The sequence below is a fragment of the Eschrichtius robustus genome, chromosome 4 (genome assembly GCF_028021215.1).
Source record: "Eschrichtius robustus isolate mEscRob2 chromosome 4, mEscRob2.pri, whole genome shotgun sequence".
NCBI classification, from domain to species: Eukaryota; Metazoa; Chordata; class Mammalia; order Artiodactyla; family Eschrichtiidae; genus Eschrichtius; species Eschrichtius robustus.
Window position 1 is genome coordinate 129383610 of NC_090827.1, and position 7954 is coordinate 129391563.

The following is a 7954-nucleotide window of genomic DNA, read 5'->3' on the forward strand; positions in this document are numbered from 1 at the left end:
CTTCTGTAGTCTCTACCAACACTGAAACTAATGATTCCATGGACCAATTTAGAGATACCTACTACAATATCATTTTTCTGGTGGAAAGTGGAGCTAGAGGCAAAGAATGGAAAAGTTCCCTGCAAATTACTACATGTAGCTGACAGAGAGAACATAAAAAATAGATTTTTTATAAGTGAAAATCTAAACAGCTTTAGAATTAAGTTTTGCTTGCATTACCTGAATAAGTTGAAATTATATAACATTAAAATAACTATTTTGAAGGCATCATCATCCATTTGGAAATACAATTCCCCAAAATTACTCAGTAAAAGCAATATTCTCCAAATATTCAGGATCTTGGGGGACTATATATATACATATAGCCCTTTGCAAATTCATACTTTGGTAAAAACTAATTATGAATTCTTTTCATGCAAAACATGGCTTTTTGCCATATAACAATATAAAAATGTGAAATTCACATATACCAGACATGTTTTAATTATTTTCTTGAAGTTCTGTTTGTAATTATCCCATTTGGGTGGGAAGGAAAGGAGAGCAGATGGCAGATAGTATATGGGGAATAAATATACTCGTGTACTAGTATGTACTGTGATACATATCCTGTTTGTCCAGATGATACCTTCAGAACCAATACAGAAATACCTTGGAGATACTGTGGGTTTGGTTTCAGACCACGACAATAAAGTGAGTATTGCTATAAAGCAAGTCATGCAAATTTTTTGGTTACCCAGTGCATATAAAAGTTATGTTTACACTATACTGTAGTCTGTTAAGTGTGCAATAGCATTATATCTAAAGAAGTGTACATACCTTAATTAAAAATACTTTATTGCTAAAACGTACAAACTATCATCTGAGCCTTCAGTGAATTGTTTTTTTTTTTTATTTGGTTGCACCAGGTCTTAGTTGTGGCATGCGGGATCTTTTAGTTGCGGCATGCGGGATCTAGTTCCCTGACCAGGGATCGAACCTGGGCCCCCTGCATTGGGAGTGCGGAGTCTTAACCACTGGACCACCAGGGAAGTCAGCCTTCAGTGAATTGTAATCTTTTTGTTGGTGGAGTGTTTGAAATATTGTGAGAATTACCAAAATGTGACACAGAGGCACGAAGTGAGCAAAGGCTGTTAGAAAAATGGCACCATGGACTTGCTCCACACAGGGTTGCCACAAAACTTCAATTTGTAAATAACATGATATCTGTGAAGCACAATAAAATAAGGTATACCAGAACAGTAGTTATGATTGCCTCATAAAACAAGGTAATAATTGCCAAGACACATTCCAAGAAGAACCACTAGCATCATATTCATTTAGAAAAATATTTGTAGCAAGAGAAAAAAATTTTACCATATTTTGAGAAAAGTGATAGAACAGGGTTTTGATATAACAGCATTCTTTGTTTTCTGTTGATCTTATTTGATGTTCTCTGAGCTTCTTGGATCTGCAGTTAGGTATCTTTCACTAACTTTGGAAAGTTCTTAGCCATAATTACTTCAAATATTTATTTTGCCTTGTTTGCCTTTTTCTCCCTCTGGTATTCCAATTTTGTGCACCTTTTGATGCTATCCCACACAGTCTGGATGTGCTATTCAGCTTGCTTTTATTTATTTTTTTTCTCTTTGTCTTTCAATTTGGGAAGTTTCCACTGAGCTATCTTCAAGTTCACTAATTATTTCCTCAACTGTGTGGAGGCTAATAAACCTACCAAAGGCATTTGTGTTACAATGTTATTTTTTTCATTTCTAGCATTGCCTTTTGGTTCTTTCTTATAGTTTCCATCTCTCTGCTGATATTATCCATCTGGTCTTGCATGTTATCTAATTTTCCCATTAGGGTCCTTTACATATTAATCATAGCTATGCTAAATTCCTTGTCTGATAGTCCCAACACCTGTGTCTTTTATGAGTGTAGTTCTGAAGCTTGCTTTATGTCCTCAAATTGTATTTTTTCTTACCTTTTAGCTTAGCTTAGATTTTTTTGTTGAAAGCTGGACATGTTGTATCAGGTAATAGGTACTCAAATAAATAGGACTTTAGTATAATGATTCATGTTAATATGGCTAGAAGCTAGACTGTGTTTAAGGTTGTTACAGCTATAAGTATCAGAGACTTCAAATTCTTCTAGTGTTCTTGTTTTTGCCTCCTGACTTGGGATTTTGGGCTCTCCTTATACTGCTGCTTAGAGACAGTCTGTGTCTTGCAACTCTTTCAGTTGTAATCTCCTCTTAGTATACTAAAGGGCTTTGGGTGTGATGATGGGGAATGGGGAAGAGGACACATTCAATAGTATTCTGATTAAGATGCAGTCTTTTAGTGAGCCAGTGTCTTGAGGGTGTGGTCTTCACAAGTATGTCTGTCCCTCCTCCAGGGGTATAACTTGTTCTCCTCCCTGCCTCTTACACTCTTCCTTGGCTATAGTATTCCCAATATATTTCCTTAAAACCCTCTTCCCTGTTGAGTTTGATTTTTTATTTTGTTTTGAATGATTTTCTGTTGGTGTTTTTCTTGTTTGTTTGCTTGTTTGCTTTTTCCCTAGGGGATACAAGAAAGTTGAAGCTGGGGTGAAATTCCCTTCCCTTACCTGTGATAAGTTTTCAGAATTGCCCTCTGGCAAATTCATTCCCCCTGGAGACCAGGCTTTGTAGGGAGAAAAGTCTGAGCAAGTTTCCATGATGGCGTTAACACCCCTCCTCCAGCTCTCGGCCAGAAGGACATTTTTCTCAAAGGCTCACTGGGATAACCCAGGGGGGTTCCTGGAGTCAAAGACTGAATGAGTGTGGGACCCACCTATGACTGCAGCAACTGGGATTTTTTCACTCATGTGTTAGCCTACACTCAGCCCCAGCAATTCTTCAAAATAGCCACTTAACTTTTCCTACCATCTTATAAATCCCAAAGGCTGCTGTTCCAGGTAAACCAATCTCAGGAGCTGTTTGTCTCTTCCTGTATCTGACTCTCCAGAGTTTAGGGTGACCATTTGCCCAAAGATCAGCTCTCTGATGGGTCCAAGAAAAGCTGACTTTCAGTTTGCCCTGCTTTTTCTTGTTGTAAGAGTAACAATTTCAAGCTCTTCACATGTCAGAACTGAACTAGAAGTCTCACATCCTTCATTTTGGTTTGTGTCCCTCCATCTTTCTTCTGCTTTTCTAAGAGTCTTTTTTCAAGTGTTCAATTTGATCAAACTATAGAGATGAATTAGGAATTATGTGGGAAGTTTTATCTTCAATTCCCCTAGTTAGTTTAGTGAGACATGAAATGGCTAAATGCAAAGTACTGATTCACCAAGTCCTAGAGGTTTACAGAGGAAGATATGAAGCTTTAGTGTGATTGTCCGAATGAGGAACCAATGGGGACTCTGTTGATCATGATCTTAGTGTCACCCGGACTTTGAAGGCAGTTCTTGTGGTCTTTAGATTTAAGTTTCTCAATCAGAAATAGTGATATTGGGGCTTCCCTGGTGGCACAGTGGTTAAGAATCTACCTGCCAATGCAGAGGACATGGGTTCGAGCCCTGGTCCAGGAAGATCTCACATGCCATGGAGCAACTAAGCCCGTGCGCCATAACTACTGAGCCTGCGCTCTAGAGCCCTGAGCCACAACTACTGAGCCCGCATGCTGCAACTACTGAAGCCCACGTGTCTAGAACCCGTGCTCCGCAACAAGAGAAGCCACCACAGTGAGAAGCCCGCACACCGCAGTGAAGAGTAGCCCCCAGTCACCGCAACTAGAGAAAGCCCACGCACAGCAACAAAGACCCAACGCAGCCACAAATAAATAAATAATATAAACAATTTTTTTAAAAAAAGAAAATAAATAGTGATATCAGTCTAGGAAAGAACACACAAATGCTCTGACCTGTAGCAGGTGAGAAGGATGAGATTCTGAGTCAGGTTATTTGTGATAACTGAGCTCACCAGAATTAGACTTAAAGGAGAGATGATCTTCAGACACAGAATACTATTGCCAATCCTATCCCAATGGAAAAGAAACACCCTAGATAATTTAAGTATTTTCTCTTCCCCCAAAGAGCATGGTCATAGATTTTTGATATTTTATTTTTTGTTACATATGTTTTGCTGTTACAGCATTTTAAAATGAGAATTCTTTCTTATAGTATAGTTTGGATGAGACTTTATATATATATACTATATATAGCACATATCTAAATTGCATTTAAATTATTCATTACTCTGGAAAACTGAAATCCTTTAACTACTTAACTAGTATTTGCAAGATCCATGAAACTGATTGTTGTAACTCAAAATTACTGCAAGATATAAAAGCAACTGCTAAATATTTTTGTTTTTAAAAATGTAAGTCTGTATTGTAATTCTTATATAAATTTTGCATTCAGAATTTTGAAACTGGATCATCAATTCATACTGTATAAGTTAAAGCTGTTAAGCAAGTATTTATGATTAAATAGAAACCCCACTCCTCACCCAAACCACAAAGCGGAGGATTGCTTATAAACAATTCTTGGCTTAGTAACAATTAGTGATGTTTACAGTGTGCAATGCCTGAATCCACAGACAGTACTGTATATCTTCTAAATCATTTACAAAATTTTAGTCTAACTAATAATAGGAAGGAATTGGAATAATAATAGGAATAGGAATTGTAGGAAGACTGAAAAGAATTAAGATCCTGCTCACCAATATGTTTTAATCTTGCTCTGAAAAAATTAGCATGGATCCTATTCTTGTTCAACTCTTGGCTAGTTCAAGGCTGGCAATTAGCATCAATGGAGGTCTTTTCACAAATGGTCTTTTAACTCCCTGCCACCTGTCCACTAGGCAGAGAATTTATATCATCAACAGATTAAGCATCAGTTACTAAACAGATGGGAGCAATTTTTAGTTACTATTAATTTGATCAGATTTGGAGTAGCAACGTAATTGTGAAAAAACTCTCATATTATTTGTTTTTCATGTGCATTACTTTATTTATTTATTTTTAGTAAAAGATACATAGCTCTGGCAATTTTCACTTTGTTTTAACAAGCTTCTCATGTTCCACTGAGTTTTTCATTGACTCCAATGTACATTCACCTTTGTAAAACCAAAATCTTTGAGAAGTACTTAAAAGTATGGCTGAATTAAAAGAATTTTTGTAAGAAAGTTTTCTCTAACTGCTTAGTAGATAGATTGTCTAGGGTTCAATCATTTAGCATCACTAAATGCAATATGGTAAAGTAAGAATCTCTGTCATCCTTGCTTTTCATTTCCATAACAAAATGCCGCTTTGGAAACTTTTGCTTATAAGATTCAGATTACAACTATAAAGATAGCATTCTACGCAGGACCTGATATATAGTGGGGATAAAAACTATTAAGATTTATCTGATTACATGCAATGCTCATTATTTACAAATTCCATATTTGTGAATTTACCTACTTGCTAAAAGTTATTTGTAACCTCAAAATTAATATTCAAGGTACTTTCAGATCATTTCTGGACATGCACGGAGCGGCAAAAAATTTGAATCACCTAACACATACATTCCCAGCTGAGATCAAACAAGGCAATGCTCTGCCTTGTTTTTAGCTTTTACATTGTAAAAAAGTATCCTTTTGTGGTCAATTTAGAGCCATGTTTTTCACATATTTGAGGGTTTTGTTTGTGATTTTGCTGTTTAAAATCCCCAAAGTGTAATGCTGAAGTGCTGTCTAGTCTTTCTAAGCTCAAGAAGGATGTGACATGCCTTATGAAGAAAACAAAAAAAATTTGCATTATAAAAAAAAAAAAAGAAAAGAAAACGTGTGGGATAAGCTTCACTCAGGCATGAATTATAGCACTGCGGGCTGTGCGTTCAGTGTTAGAGGATCAATAATATACATAAATAGAGTGTCTTTAAACAGTAATACACACAAAATGAGGTTACGCATTGATCTGTTGATGAAAACTGTGTGAGCAAAAGCTGCAGGAACCTAACCCTGTATTTCTTCTAGAAGCAATGATTCAACAGTCATTAATTCAGGGTTCAGCATGCTTTTATAAAGCTTAACTGCTGCAAATAATGAGAACCTACCATATCTACTTTCAGACTACTGGCAGCATACTCAAGTATATACTAACCTTTTTAATGTAAGGAGTTATAGTGATGTTGATGGACACTACAGTGAGATAGATACTAATTCAAAAAGGTGACCTACTCATGAAATAGCATCTGTATCATAGGCAATTCTGCATTTTTCTTGGGTTATCATTTATTTGAAAGGAACTATTTATAATATTTACATAAATTATTACATAACCACATTTTTTTCTTCAAAGGTTTCTATAATAAATACTTTACAAAGATCATTGTGAATCTATTCACAAAGAATTTGGCACTTTAATTAATATTTCCTCAACCATATATTTTTGCATAATGACTTTTCTAGAAACCCTGATATAAACACTGAAAACCACACCAAGACAGAGAATGACCTGAAGCAAAGATAAATAGGAAAGAGGCTGAGGTCCCTCAGTAATTATTGTCTCCAGCATTCACAAAATCATGTTCCTAATATCCACTTAGGTCAGAGAGGAAAATAAAATCTGTTTGACCTTACCATATGAGAGAGTGAAAACCACTTTCTTCCACTTTCAACGAAACTTCAACTTTTCTTTGATTCAGGCCAACACAGTCCTTTCAGAATTATGTGAAAAAATTTTGCTTTGTTTTTTAACTGCTGAAACACAAGCTACTTTCAGATTCTCAGGCTTTTGCATTAGCAATCATAAAATTATTGTAGTAGAATACAATTTTTGAAACTTTTTTAGTATGTTAGTAAATTAACAATTTTGTCTTTAGTCCAAGGAAAAAAAGTCAGCAATTTTAGATACATTGATAACAATATCAAAATTTGTAAGATTTTAGACTATTTCTTAAAGCAATACAAATTCCCCCTGCTGCCCCAAACTGAGGTCAGACACACTTTCCTAACAACCTTGAAATATTCTACCATAAGTATTTATTGATACTTTAAGAGGAGTCATATTTTACTAGTGGTAGATTTTAAACCAGTCTACAAATGCACTTTTACTTGAACTCAGCTGGGAGTCTCAAGAGATATAATCACTATAACTGCACAATAATTGAATTACAAAAAATGAAAGAAATAAACTGAATAACAAAATTTGATCAGAAAGAGTTCTTTTTAAGGGAAAACTTTTTAGAGTGTGATAGAAAGTAAAGCTTCTGGAAGGCCTTGATTATTTTTTAATCACTTTAGCGATCTGGAAGCCCTATGTCTAAATGCAGAGAATGCCTTGGGCTTCCCCAGGAAGAGAATATATTGATTTCTGCATCAGGCCCTGAACAGATGGATGAGGGTCATAGTACATTATGCCAGAAATCAATGCCGTTTGACTCCATCACTTTCCAAGCAATAAATATCCTGTTATAAGTGATGCCGTTATTTTAGTGTCTTCTATAGTTAAATTCTAAACACAATGCCAACCTATTAAATACTCTATATTCTACTCCCAAAATAAAGTAATTGAAAGAGATAATTTTTTAAAAAAAGAAAGGCAGAGCTGCCAGCATCAATATAGAAATTATAAAAACCCTTTTCTTTATTCCTATCAGGAATTCCAGCTCAAGAGTGCTCTAGTAAAAATGCCTAAGAAAACTTCTGGACAATGACATCAGGAAATGTTCCAGATGAAATTGTATCTAATATGCAATCCATCTGGTGCTTGCCTGAAAACAAACTTCAGAGAGAACCAGAATACAGCCCAGCTGCTTTCTCAAGTGGCACCCAAGAGACCTTCTGCATCCTCTGCTGTTACACCCATGCTTGAGTGAATCTTTTACTGAGGCACAATTTCTGTTATCAGAAATCAGAGATCTTTGATTCATGGTATTTTTAACTTATGACCCCAGATGAGACTGGTAGCTTTTAGCCTCTATTCTTGCAAGACTTAATAAATGTCTTCCTTGTTAATAACCATGCTCAGGA

At 35.7% G+C, this 7954-nt stretch overlaps 1 non-coding gene across 1 annotated transcript; it reads right to left on the minus strand.

Annotated features, from left to right (window-relative positions):
- Window positions 1-955: 955 nt before the first annotated feature.
- On the minus strand, window positions 956-1028 carry TRNAG-CCC (transfer RNA glycine (anticodon CCC)). The gene has a single exon. It is a non-coding gene; the product is annotated as a tRNA-Gly (tRNA).
- Window positions 1029-7954: the final 6926 nt, after the last annotated feature.